The sequence below is a fragment of the Dasypus novemcinctus genome, chromosome X (assembly GCF_030445035.2).
Source record: "Dasypus novemcinctus isolate mDasNov1 chromosome X, mDasNov1.1.hap2, whole genome shotgun sequence".
NCBI classification, from domain to species: Eukaryota; Metazoa; Chordata; class Mammalia; order Cingulata; family Dasypodidae; genus Dasypus; species Dasypus novemcinctus.
Genome location: NC_080704.1, coordinates 71,050,663 through 71,065,782, shown reverse-complemented (window position 1 = coordinate 71,065,782; position 15,120 = coordinate 71,050,663). Strand labels below are relative to the sequence as shown.

Sequence of the window (15,120 nt, the reverse complement as noted above, 5' to 3'; positions counted from 1 at the left end):
ATGCAGCCCAAATTACCTAACTGCCCTGGGAAAGAGAAATTTGGCCTGGAATAGGACAGAGTTAGGCAATTGTCTAGTCCCATGCTGAAAACTATCAAAATTTTAACTCTCCTAAGGGAGGTGGGCAGTAGGAAACACTTAACAAGCTTCCACGAGCCTATTTAGGAGGCTCTGGGAGGAGGGGGTGGTCTGGAAGAGGGTTGAGAGTCATTCCCTTGCGATGAGTTCAGTCACCAGGGATCTATTTGAGTTTCAAAAGGGAGCTCAACCTGACCTGGAGAGGTGAGAGGAGATGACCTCATCCAGTCTACTGAACTCTGCTGCGCTGAGAGAAACGAGTTTCTAAAAAAGAGTCTGGAGGCTGGCAGAAGGATTGCCCTCATGCACAACTGAGCAGAGTCAGAGAGACAGATAAAGCAGATACAACCCCCAGATATCGGTTCCTTCGAGGGCTAAAGAGACCCATGGGAGTTATGGTCATGGCCGATGGGGTTAACTACCAGGTCAGATGGCCCCTTTTTGGAACTGGTGTTTATGTGTGATGAATCTGGACTCAGATGGGATCTTCCTTCATAAGACTTTCATGCTAATGTGCTGGAGGTGCAGTTAACGTTGGGGTTTAAGATATATTTAGGGGATTTGAATCTCTGGACTGACAATGTGATAGCCAGGTCCTGAGCCTCAACAGACTCCAGCACCTACAATATGATTTATTGGACTTACCACACTCAGCTAAGATGGAGTTGAAGAAGGACAACCACCACACCATGGAGCCTAGAGTGATTACAACTGAAAGTGGGAGGATTGCATCCAACATCCATGTGGAATCTGAGCCTCCTCTTGACATAGAGGTGCAATGGACACAACCAATCCAATGTCCACATAGAAGAGGAGGCATTGGATTGGGAAAAGTGGACATGGTGGCTGATGGGTATGGGGAAAGGCAGGAAGAGATGAGAGGTGGAGGCTTTGGGACATGGAGCTGCCCTGGATGGTGCTTCAGAGGCAATCACCGGACATTGGAAATCCTCACAGGGCCCACTGGATGGAATGGAGGAGAGTATGGGCCATGATGTGGACCATTGACTATGAGGTGCAGAGGTGCCCAAAGATGTACTTACCAAATCCAATGGATGTGTCATGATGATGGGAACGAGTGTTGCTGGGGGGGGGGAGAGGTGGGGTGGGGGGGTGGGGTTGAATGGGACCTCACATATATATTTTTAATGTAATATTATTACAAAGTCAATAAAAATAAATAAATAAACCAGAAAAAAAAAAGTAAAAAAAAAAAAAAAAAAAAGAATAGAAAATGGGGACTGGGACAGACTACTAATCAGCAGGAATTTCTCCAAATGCAAAAAGTCAAACCAGTCCAAGGGAAAGTAACTGGATAGCTTTCCGAAGACCTAGCTGGCCCAATGAGAATGTTTAGCTCAGTGGATGTGTTTCCACCTTGAATATATGAGGTCCCTAGTTTTATTCCTGGCTTCTCTTAGAGTAGTGATCCACTGAGATATCAAACATCCAGCTGATAATTTAGGACAAAGAAAACATAGACATTATTTTTGTATTAACTTCTCTTGGGTGTCTTATTTTTCCTAAAAAAGTTTACTTAAGAAAATTAACTTAGCTTACTCACTAAACTACAATGTAAACCATAATCCACGCAGTGTAGCAGTGCTCCAAAATGTATTCACCAAATGCAATGAATGTCCCATAATGATGAATGAGGTTGTTGATGTGGGGGGAGTGGGGGGTGAAGGGATAGGAATATGGGAACCTCATATTTTTAATGTAACAATTTTTGTGATCTATGTATCTTTTTAAACAAAAGACAATTAAACAAAAATTTTAAAAAAGCAACATTTAAAACCTGCAGAGGGAAGGCTGCAGGGTAATTGATTGATGAGCACCGCAGTTTGAGAAGCTCCACAGGGGCTTAAGAGGGAAGGTTGTTCTTCCTTTGTTTTTGTATGACTGCATGCTTATGTGTTTGTTTTGTTTTCTTGTTTTTGTTTCCTCTTTCTCCCCTCTTTTTAATTAAGTGCTGCAGACTTGTTTCTTGTTTGCTGTGTTTCCTTTTCCTTGATTTCCCCTTTTCTGTGTTTACCAATTTTATCTTCCAATGCTCTATCTCTTTTCATTCCGTCAGCTTTATAGTAGTTACACTAATATCAGGCAAATATACTTTAAATGAAAAACTATTGTAAGAGACAAACTATTGTAAGAGACAAAAATGGACACTAGTAAAGGGGGTAATCACTCAAGAAGAAAGAAAAATCATAAAAATTTATGCACCTAACCAGGGCACCTCTAAGTATATGAGGCAAACACTGGAAAAACTAAGTGGAGAAATAAATGCCTCCACAATTATAATGGGGGACTTTAATACACCATTATCATTAGAGAGAACATCTTGACAGAGAATCAATAAAAAAAAAAAACAAAGACTTTGAATAATATATTAGAAGATCTGGTCCTAATAGATGTATACTGAATAGTACACCCAAATACAGTGGGATATTCATTTTTCTCAAGTGCATGCCAATCATTTTGCAGAATATACCACATGCTGGGCCACAGAAATATTCTCAATGAACCCAGAAAGATTGAAATTATACAAAGAAATTTCTCTGACCACAATTGAATAAGGCTGGAAATTAGTAGGGGCCAGAGAACCAGATTAGGCACCACTGATCCCACAGAAATAAACAGTATCATAAGAGGACACTTTGAAAAATTATATGACAACAAGAAGAATAATTTAGTGGAAATGTAAAATTCCTCGAAACACTTAAGTAGCCTAATTGATGAAAGAAGAAATTGTTGAACTCAACAGACCAATCGCAAATAAAAAGATAGACTCAGTCATCAAAAACCTCCCAACTAAGAAGAGCCCAGGATCAGATGGCTTCACAGATGAATTCTACCAAATATTCTGGAAATAACTAACACCAATTCTTCTTTAAATGTCCAAAAAATAGTAGAAAGAACATTGCCTAACTCATTCTATGATGCCAACATTACACTAATACCAAAACCAAAGATGCCACAAGAAAGGAAAATTTCAGTCCAATCTCTCTAATGAAGCTAGATGCTATAATCCTCAACAAAATGCTTTATAATTGCATTCAACAACACATCAAATGAATTATACACCATGAACAAGTGGGTTTCATCCTGGGTATACAAGGATGGCTCAACATAAGAAAAATTGATCAATGTAATACACCACAGAAACAGATTTTTAAAAAAAAATCACATGATCACCTCTATAGATGCAGAAAAAAACATTTAACAGTCTACAGGACACTTTCCTGATAAAAACACTGCAAAAGTTAGGAATAGAAGGAAACTTTCTGAACATGATCACGGGTATATATGAAAAACCCAAACCTAATATCATATATAATGGTGAAATCCGAATCTTTCCCACTAAGATCAAGAACAAGACAAGGATGCCCAACACCACTGCTCTTATTTAACATTGTGCTAAAAATACTTGCTCAAGCACTGAGGCAGGAACCAGATATAAAAAGCATTCAAATTGGAAATGAAGAAGTCTAAATTTCACAATTTGCAGACAACATGATCCTATACATAGAAAGCTCTGAGAAGTCTACAACAAAGCTTCTAGAAGTTAAAAATGAGTTCAGTAAAGTCACAGGTTATAAGGCCAATGTGCAAAACTCAGGTAACTATATATCTAATGGAAGCCTAATATTCAGCATATATAAAAACTTATGGCTACGAGTTTCTAAAAAAGAGTCTGGAGGCTGGCAGAAGGATTGCCCTCATGCACAACTGAGCAGAGTCAAAGAGACAGATAAAGCAGATACAACCCCCAGATATTGGTTCCTATGAAGGCTAAAGAGACCCATGAGAGTTATGGTCATGGCCAATGGGGTTTACTACCAGGGCAGATGGCCCCTCTCTGGAAATGGTGTTTATGTGTGATGAATCTGGACTCAGATGGGATCTCCCTTCATAAGACTTTCATACTAATCTGCTGGAGGTGCAGTTAAGGTTGGGGTTTAAGATATAGTTAGGGGATTTGAATCTCTGGACTGATAATGTGATAGCCAGGTCCTGAGCCTCAACAGACTCCAGCACCTACAATCTGATTTATTGGACTTACCACACTCAGCTAAGATGGAGTTGAAGAAGGACAATCACCACACCATGGAGCCTAGAGTGATTACAACTGAAAATGGGAGGATGGCAGCCAACATCCATGTGGAATCTGAGCCTCCTCTCGACATAGAGGTGCAATGGACACAACCAATCCAATGTCCACATAGAAGAGGTGGCATTGGATTGGGAAAAGTGGACATGGTGGATGATGGGTATGGGGAAGGGCAGGAAGAGATGAGAGGTGGGGGCGTATTTGGGACGTGGAGCTGCCCTGGATGGCGCCTCGGGGGTGATCACCGGACATCGTGGATCCTCACAGGGCCCACTGGATGGAATGGAGGAGAGTATGGGCCATGATGTGGACCATTGTCTATGAGGTGCAGAGGTGCCCAAAGATGTACTTACCAAATCCAATGGATGTGTCATGATGATGGGAACGAGTGTTGTTGGGGGGGGAGAGGGGGGGTGGGGGGGTGGGGTTGAATGGGACCTCACATATATATTTTTAATGTAATATTATTACAAAGTCAATAAAAAAAATCAAAAAAAAAAACTTCCTATATCTTGAAAATAAAGACAAACAACCCATTTAAAAAATGGACAAGTGATTTGAACAGACATTTCCCCAAAGAAGTAATACAAATGGCTAAAAAGCACATGAAAAGATGCTCAACATCACTAGCTATTAGGAAAATGTAACCAAAACTACAATGAGATACCATCTTACTCCCATTAGATTGGTGGTCACTATAAAAACAGGGGGCTGCAAGTGTTGGCGAGGATGTGGAGAAATGAGAACCCTCATCCACTGCTGATGGGAATATAGAATGGTCCAGCCACTGTTAAGGACAATTTGGTGGTTTCTCAAAAAACTAACTAGATTTGCCATATGACCAAGCAATTCCACTGCTGGGTATAAATCCAGAAGAATTGATAGCAAGACATGAACACATATATGCACACCAACGTTCATAGCCAAAAGTTGGAATCAACCCAAATGTCCATTAACAGATGAATGGATAAACAAAATGTGGTATATACATTAAATGGTATATTACTCAGCAGTAAGAAGGAATACAGTACTAATTCACAGGAGGATGACTCTTGAGGAACTTATGGTGTGTGAAGCAAGCCAGGCATTGAAGGACAAATATTACGTGACCTCTCTGATATGAATTAAGCAAATTGAGCAGATTCAGAGAGCTAGATTCTGGAAGGTAGATTTATAGGCAATAGAATGGGAGAAGAACGTTGTGCACCAATGCCCACATTGGCAAAATCTATGAATAGGTGGAAGTAAGTAGTTGTGCAGTGAAGGGATATGACAGGGATGTAGGGATACTATTGGGTGGGGTGATGCAAGCTTGACAGGGGGATAGGTTTGGGCCAATGTGTTGGATGGTCCATGCAATTGGGGGAAGGGTTGCAGGAGGGAGCAGGTAAACACCAGGGATTGGTGGATACATGGTTCAAACTACAATGTTGAGAAAACTGTTTTGGCAATATGACAAGGAAGGGTTACTGGTTTAGGGTGTTGTATGGGGGTGCATTTGGGAAAGGGTGTATCTCATGCAGTCTTCTATAGAATGTGTGAGTGATCATTTTGTCATAGTGTGTTGTATCAGGGGTTGGAGACCACATAATAAGTGGGAAGGAATTGGAGTCCCATATTGGGGAGACCCAATATGGTCTCAAACAGAGGGGAGGGTATGTCTTGAGAGCATGGGTGGTTCCTAATAAGGGAGGACAGACCAGTGTATCAAGCCCTTAGCCTTGTTGCAAGTATCTATGAATCTTGTCCTTCAAGGAGTGAAGCCTGGTGATCACCGTGAGCTCCAAGGGGAGGGAAAGGGAGGAATAGAATACATAGAAGAGGGGGTATTTAGTGGGCAATGGAAGTGTTCTGCATGGTCTTTAAAGGATGGATACAGGTCAAGTTAAATTTAATCAAAAATTTTTTTAAAAGTGTATGGTCTAAAATGCAAACCATAATGTAAACCATTGACCATGGTTAAGAGTTAAACTTCAATGTTTGTACATCTGTTGTAATAAATGTATCATCCTCATTTAAAAAGGTTACTAATAGGGAAGGGGGAAAAGGGTAGAGTGTTTGGTATATGGAAGTCACTTATATTTTGTACGTGACTTTACGGTGGCCTAAAACTTCTTCAAAGACAAAATGGAAAAAAGTAAGACAGGAAGAAATGGAAGAAAACTCTACTGTACATACAAGACAACATATATTACATTGAAGAAAGGCAAAGTGTGAAAAACATTTTAAAATAAATATTTTTCCTTTTGAGACTCGATGATAGGCTTACAGGAAATTGGAGAGGAGAGGAAGGTTTTGAGCTGATGCCTAGATTGGTGAAATCTATGATAAAATGGAGGTGAGTATTTGTACAGAGAAAGGATAAGATGGGGGCAAAGGGATATCTTTGGGTGGGGCTTTGCAGGCTTGAAGGGGGCTAAGTTGGGAGAATGGGTCAGAAGGCCCAAAGAATTGAGAGTAGTGCTGGGGGTAACAGTTGAACATGAGAGATTGTCAGGTATGTGGTGGAAACTATAATGTTGAGAAAATGCTATAGAAAATATTATAAGGAAGGATTACCTGTTGAAGGTGCTAAAGGGGGTGCATCTGGTATAGGGGCAGGCTTCTAGTGAGTGTGTGAGTGCTCATCTTGTCATAGTGTGTTATATCATTTGGTGGGAATTTGTACCCACATCCTGGGGAGGCCTGATGTTCTCAAACAAGGGAATTGTGTTTCTCAAGAGAATTGTTGGCTCCCAATGGGGGAGGACAGCCTAGTATGTCAAGCCCTCAGCATTGTTGCAAATATCTGTGAATCTGGTCTTCCAAGCAGTGAAGATTGATCATCACTGTGGGCCCTGAGGGGAGGGAGAGAGAGGAATAGAATAGATGGAAGCACGGTAACTGTGGGGCAGTGGAAGTGTTCCACAAGATCATACAATGATGGATATAGGACATGTTAAATTACACCAAAAATGTAGAAAAGTCTATAGGCTAAAATATAAACCATAATGCAAATCAACATGGAACCATGTTTGAAAGCTATATTTTTCATTATCTGTACATTAGCTACAGCAAATATAACATGAACATGTAAAAAGATCATTGCTGGGGAAGGGGGAAAAGGGTTTGATGTTGGATATATGGGAATACCCTATATTGTATATGTCACTTTATTGTGATCTAAAACTTCAATTTTTTAACTTTATTTTAGTTTCAGTTTTTCTAAATTATGTAATTTTTTGTATCGTTAAACCTATTGGTATTATTTCATTTTCCTATTAATTGAATTTGGCTATATTCTTGGCCTAATTTTTAAATTTTTGGATCACAGAAGGGTTACAACTATGCCAGGAGAGGATCATTGATATGGGCGTCAGTGTTGGGGGATACATGGGAGGAAGTTCACTTTGGTGTACATATGTTCATTGGGTATTGCCACAGTGGGTATTCACACAACTGAAAGAATATTGAATTCCCATCCTGGGGAGCTCAGACACATCCTGTAATGGAACAGCAACAATCCCCAAGTACATGGGCAATGACTAGTGAAGAAAGATGGTCCATTGATGGGCCCTTGATATTGATGGCTATGCTTATGAGCCTTTTGCTTCTGAATCTGCAACTTAGCCTATTGTTGTAGGGTGCCTAAGAGTTACCTGTTGAGAGCCTCCATGTTGCTTCAATGTTGCCTCTCTCTAAGTGAAACTTACATATTAATGCATTACATTCCCACCAGCAAGGAACATTATTCCCAGGGATGAGCATCCTTGGCTGGCTGGTGATGCAACTGATAAAAGACATTGAATAAAAGGGAGAAACTGAAAACACAAATGAGTTTATATGGCTAAGAGACTTCAAAGTGAGTCAGGAGGTCACGTAATGACAGGTAATGCTTATGCATGTCTCAGCAGGATATCATAGATAGTCAAAATAGATACTACCCCAAATATTAGGGCTCCTGAGGGCTCTGGAGACACCCAGGTTCTATGGTCATGGCAGATAGCTCCAGAGTTTGGTGCCTTACAGTGAGCCCTACTCGAGTTTGTACACCCAAGTGTGACAGAACTGGACTCAGATGTGACATCTCTACAAAAGCCTCTTCTGTCCCTTTTATCTGAATCTATAATTGGTGCTGGAGTTGCTAGATGGACATCCAAGAGACTTGACTCTCTGGACTGTCCATGTGTCAGATGGTCCCTAAGCCTCAGTGGAGTCGCAACAACTATACTCCAATTCATTGGACTCACCCAGGACAAACAACAAGGTGGTGAGGATGGAAAACCACTACACCAAGGAACTGAGTCTACAATAGCAGGCAAGAGAATCCTATCCCTCAGTCATATGGCATTGAAGCCCCTCTCAACTGGAGGTGGAGTTGGTGCCACCATCTCAAAATCCTCAGGATTGGGGAAGAAAATATGGACTAGATGAACTTATTGTGATTCTAGCAATGGAAGAAATTATATCATTGATGTGGAGAGAGTGGTGACTGAAGTTGCTGAATTAAGTGAAAGGGAAAAAGAGGTTTAATTTTCAGGACTTGGAATTGACCTGAATGACATTGCAATGACAGATACAAGCCATTATATATCCTGCCATAACCCATAGAATGTAGTGGGAGAGAGTGTAAACTTCAATGTAAACTATTATCCATATTTAATGGCAATGCTCCAAATTGTTTCCATCAATTGCAGTGAATGTACCACACTAATGAAAGAAGTTATTGATGTGGGAAAAAGTGGGAGGTGTGGGGAGTAGGGCATATGGGAATCCCTTATATTTTTATGTAGCATTTTATGTAATCTAAGCATCTTTTACAAATAAATAAAATTCTATTAAAAAAAGAAATATAGTAAAAGAAAGGGCTAATAGAAAGAAAATATCTATTTAACATATAAAAGGCAGTAATGAAGAAAGAGAAGAGCAAAAAAGATATGAAATACAAAGAACAGCAAAAGCAGGCATTTATTATTGTTAAATGAAACTTTACTATTGTTAAATGAAAAGTAAATGGATTAAACATCCAATTAAAAGGCAGAAATTGCAGAACTGATAAGAGAAATACTATCCAAAGATATGCTGCTTAAAACAAACATAGTTTAGATTTAAAGACAATAATACTTTGAAAATAATATAAGAGAAAAAGATATACCATGCAAACAGTAGCCAGGAGAAAGTGGAAATGGCTCTGCTAATAGCAGACAAAAATGTTACCAGAGGCCAAGGACATTTTATAATTATAAATGCATCAACCGATCATGGAGATAAAAATTATAAATAAATATGCAGCTAACAACAATGACCTAAATTACATTAAACTAAAATAGACACAGTTGAGGAGACAAATATACAATTTGACAATAATAGGTGGAGTCATCAATATCAAATTTCAATACTGGGTAGAACAACTAGTTGGAAGATAAATAAATAGAAGACTTAAATAACATTATAATCAACTAAAGTAAAGAGAAATCTATAAATATTACTCTAAAAATCTGCAGAAAACACATTCTTCTCAAGTGCACATGGAACATTCTCCAGGATAGACAATATTTTAGGCCATAAAAATTCCTTATAAATTTTAAAGGATTAAAATCATACAAGCTATGTTCTTCTTCCACAATAGAATAAAATTTGAAATCAATGACAAAAGGAAGTTTGTTTGTGATGTGAAAAAAATGGTGAAGTATTGAGTTCAAATAATCAGTTCCAACACCAATGCAATCTGACAAAAAGGAATCATATTTTTCAGAGCTCTGAAATCAAATCAAGGACTTACAGCAATCAGAGGAGTGCTTAACGAAGACAAAGGCTCATACATTTTGCTAAGAAACCATTGGGAAGAGAGGTGGGGCAAGAGGGCGTCCAAGTGAGTGCACCCTCCTCAACTCTCCTGAAAAAAAAAACCAGCTAATTGGGAACAGAATCCTGCCGAGTGAGCAGTTTTAGGAACTTACAAAGCAAGGGGTGTCTGGACATCGATCTGGAAAGACAGCAACAAAAGGAGTACATCCTCAAGGTAAAATCACGTGTTTCTGACACTAAAGCCTGAAGGTGTGGGAAAGCAAAACCCTTCCCCTAGGGCCGTTAGCTGCAGCATTCCATGTACACCGCAGGTTGATCCCCAAGCCCATGTTCCATGAACCTCGTGTTCCCCAAACCCCACATTTCACATAACCCACATTCCCCAAACCCGCATACCACAAGCCTACATTTTCCCAAGCCTGTGTTCCCCAAACCCAGCACTCCCTGAACTCAGGCATTCTCCTAGCCCTCTGGTCTCAAACAAGCTCTGAGAGTGGGAGGGTTTTGGTGAGGGGTGCAAAGAGGTCGGAGGAGTGCAGGTTAAATTGTCTGCTTCTCTGTTTTTTTGAGCTTGGAGGAGCATATCAGCTGGCCTTGGGAGAGGCTAGGAAGAGAGGAGAGGTGAATTTGCTGAGAGAGCCTGATTTACCTAAAAGCCCTGGGATAGGGAAAATTGGGCTGGGAGAATGTGGAGACAGAAAATTAACTAGCCCTCTGGAGCACAACTAAAGGAAGGGAACAGTAGGACGTGCTTTGTAGGCTTCCAATAGCATATTTAGGGTCCCTGGCAAGGTGTGGGTGCCCTCTCTCAAGGAAACTAAGAGTCATTATTTTCTGTGAGTTGGTTCACTAGGATCCCATTTGAATATCTGAGGGGAGCCCTCACACAGACATAGACTCATGAGCAGTTTATTCAATTGCAAAGAAGAGTCCTTGCTTGAGGACTTGTCTGGTCTTTTTTAGTTGGCTTGTTTCTTGTCTTTCCTTCCTCATTATTCCCCATAGCCTTTATTTTTGGCTTCCTTGCTTTTTTTCTATCTTTTTTTCTTTTAGGTGCTGCAGGCAGTGTTTCTTATTTGCTGTGCTTCCTCATCCTTGATTTCCTCTTTAGTGTGAGTACTGATTTTGGGTACCAAAGCTATCCCCTTTCCTTTACATCTTTCTATGTTTCATCATCTATTGTTTCTCTTATATTCTACCTCTCCTTGTTTAGCCCCCAATTTCTCTAACTTTTTATTTCTAACATTTCTATTCTGTTTTCAATCTTTTATTCACTCTCTTTATATTATTGTCCTTTCTTTTCATTTCCTTTACTCTTGACCACACTGGACTTTATTTCATATAATATTCTTCCCTACATTCAGTTTACCATCTCACTGTAGGTACTCCACTTTCTTACTGTTATAACTCCACACAATTTACCTGAGTTTAGTATTCATTTTCTTACATCTCACATAGTTCTCTTGCTAACATTTACTATCAATACTATTATAATACTTTTTTTTCTTACCTCTTTTGCTTTCCCTGACCCTAATATTTTCCTTCAAGGGAACTTAGCTGACAACAAGGAAACAGAATAAGAAGAACAAAGTGTCAGAGAGATGACTTAACATGCACACCAAAACAACACCTAAATAAAACCTGAGACTAGTTGGAGAAACTAATCTACTGAATAAACCCATCAAGATAAAATGATGACTGGACAACAACAAAAAATTACAAACCATACCAATAATCAGGAAAACATGGTCCAATCCAATGAACAAACTAAAAACCAGGAAGAGGAGCAGAACATCAAACAACTAATCAAAGCTCCCAAAACATATATCATGGACCAATTTAATGAAGTGGAGGAAGAGATTAAGGATACTAAAAAAACAGTTGAAGAGCATACTGAAGAAATTGTAAACTTACGCAAAATGATAACCAATAGGAGGGTGATGAACAACACAATCCAAGAAATCAAAAATACACTTTCAGCAAATAACAGCAGATGTGAAGAGGCAGAGGAAAGAATTAGGAACATGGAAGACAGTACATTTGAAATAAAACAGATAGTAGAATTCATTGACGAAAAGACAGAAAAAATCCAGCAGGGACTTAGTGACCTGAATAACAACACAAAATGGACAAAAATACATTTTATAGGCATTCCAGGAAGGAGAAGAGAAGAGAAAGGGGACAGAAGGGTTGCTGGAGGAAATGACTGAAAGCTTCCCAAGCCTATTGAGGGATATGGATGTACAAGTCCAGGAAGCACAATACAGTAAAAACATAAATCCCAACAGGCCTACTCCAAGACATATACTTGAGAAATTGTCCAATGCTCAAGACAGAGAAAATACTGGTAGCAGCAAGAGAAAAGAGAACCACTACATACAAGGGAATTTCCATAAGATTAAGTGCTGATTTCTCATTTGAAACCATGGAGGCAAGAAGGCAGTGGTATAACATAATCAAGGTACTAATAGAAGAAAATTTCCAACCAAGAATACTCTATCTAGCAAAGCTGGCATTCAAAAATGATGGAGAGTTCAAAATATTCAGAGATAAACAGAAACTAACAGAGTATGCCAACAAGGAACCTATGCTTCGAGAAATACTAAAGAGAGTTCTGCAGGTGGAAAGAAAAAAAGAGGAGAGATAGAGTTGGAGGAGAGTGTAAGAACAACTAAAAAGACAATAAGAGAAAACAACAACAACAACATATGACAAACACAAATTCCAAGAAAATATGGCTAATGTAAGTAATTCTTTGAGAGTAATAACACTGAATGTCAATGGATTAAACTCACCTGTCAAGAGACACAGATTGGAATAATGGATAATAAAGCATGACCCATCTATATGTTGTCTATAAGAAACACATCTTAGACCCAGGGATTCAAGAGGTTGAAAGTGAATGGCTGACAAACAATCTTACAGGCAAACAATATCCAAAAAAGGACAGGAGTAGCTATATTAACATTGGAGAAAATAGACTTTAAATGCAAATCTATTGTGAGAGACAAATATGGACACTACATATTAGTAAAAGGGGCAATCTTTCAAGAAGAAAGAACAATAATAAACATTTATGCTCCTAACCAAGACACCTCCAAATACCTGAGGCAAACACTGGAAAAATTAAGGGAAGGAATAGATGTCTCTATAATTATAGTGGGGTACTTTAATACACCACTATCACCATTGGACAGAACATCTCAACAGAGAATCACTTGTACAATATATGAGAGGAGCTGGTGAAATCTGTGATAAAGTGAAGGCAAGTATTTGTACAGGGAAGGGCTAGGATGGGGGCATAGGGATACTATTGTATGGGACATTGCAGTCTTGATTGGAGCTATGGTTGGGAGAATGGGTCCGAGAGCCCAAGGAATTTGGGGGAGGGTTGGGGGAACAAGTAAACATGGGAGATTTTCGGGTATGTGGTTGAAACTAAAATGTCAATAAAACTCTTTAGAAAATATAATAAGGAAGGCTTACCTATTTAAGGTGCTTAAAGGGGGGGGGGAGACATCTGGAACAGAGGCAAGCTTCAATGGAGTGTGTGAGTGCTCATCTTGTCATAATGTGTTATATCATTTGTTGGAGACCCACACAATGAGTGGGAATGTGTACCCACATCCCGGGGAGGCCTGATGTTCTCAAACAAGGGAATTGTGTCTCCCGAAAGAATTGTTGGCTCCCAATGGGGGAAGAGAGTCTAGTATGTCAAGTCCTCAGCATTAGTGCAAGTATCTGTGAATCTCAACCTTCAAGCAGTGAAGTTTGGTTGTCACTGTAGGCCCTGAAAGGAGGGGGAGAGAGGAATAGAATGCATGCAAGCAGGGTAACAGGGAGACAAGGGAAGTTTTCCACAAGATCATGAAATGATGGATATAGAACATGCTAAATTTCACCAAAAATGTACAAAAGTCTGTAGGCTAAGAAGTAAAAATGTCCCATAATGATGGAGGAGGTTGTTGTTATGGGAGGAGTGGGATGAAGAGTGTGGGTGGTATATGGGGACTTCATATTTTTTTAATGTAACATTGAAAAAAGAAATGAAGACCAAAATACAGTAAACCATAATGTAAAAGAATTATACACAGAACGCTATGAACACTGTTCAAGAAAATCAAAGATGATTTAAATAAGTGGAAGAATATTCCCTGTTCATGGATGGGAAGACTAAATATCATTAAGATGTCTGTCCTACCAAAACTGATCTATAGATTCAATACAATACCAATAAAAATCAACACAACATTTTTTAATGAGCTGGAAAAACTACCTATGAATTTAATTTGGAAAGGAAAGAGGCCACGAATAGCCAAAGACATATTGAAAAAGAAAAATGAAATTGGAGGAATCACACTACCGGACTTCAAAACATACTACAAAGCTACAGTTGTGAAAATGGCATGATTTTGGCACAAGATAGACACACTGACCAATGGAACCAAATTGAGAGTTCTGTATACAGGCTCATATATGTAGTCATCTGATATTCAACAAGGCCATCAAGCCCACTCAACTGGGAGAGAATGGCCTCTTCAACAATTAGTACTTGGAGAACTGGATATCCATATGCAAAAGAATGAAAGAGGATTACACTCTCACACCTTATACAAAAATCAACTCAAGATGGATTAACGACATAAATATAAGAACCAAGGCCGTAAAGACGTGGGAAATCAATGTAGGGAAGCATTTAGAGGACCTTGTAATAGGAAATGGCTTCATGAGCTTCACACCCAAAGCACGAGCAGCAAAAGAACAAATAGATAAATAGGACTTCCTCAAAATTAAAACCTTCTGCATCTCAGAGGAGTTTGTCAAGTAAGTGAAAAGACAGCCTTCTCAGTGGGAGAAAATATTTGGTAATCATATATCTGATAGACTAATATCCTGCATATATAAAGAACTGCTATATCTCGAAAATAAATACAAACAACCCATTTAAAAAATGGGCAAGAGATTTGAAGAAATGCTTCACCAAAGAAGAAATACAAATGGCTAAAAAGCACATGAATAGATGCTCAAAATCACTAGCTCTTAGGGAAAAGCAAATCAAAACTACAACGAGATACCCTCTTAATCCCATAAGACTGGCAGCTGTTAAAAAAACAGTAGACTACAAGTGTTGGAGAGGATTTGGA

At 39.1% G+C, this 15,120-nt stretch overlaps 1 protein-coding gene across 13 annotated transcripts in view; it reads right to left on the bottom strand.

The window, feature by feature from the left end:
• Positions 1–15,120, bottom strand: part of ZC3H12B (zinc finger CCCH-type containing 12B) — a 786,782-nt gene that overhangs the window by 119,416 nt on the left and 652,246 nt on the right. The gene's annotated exons all lie outside the window — the stretch shown is intronic.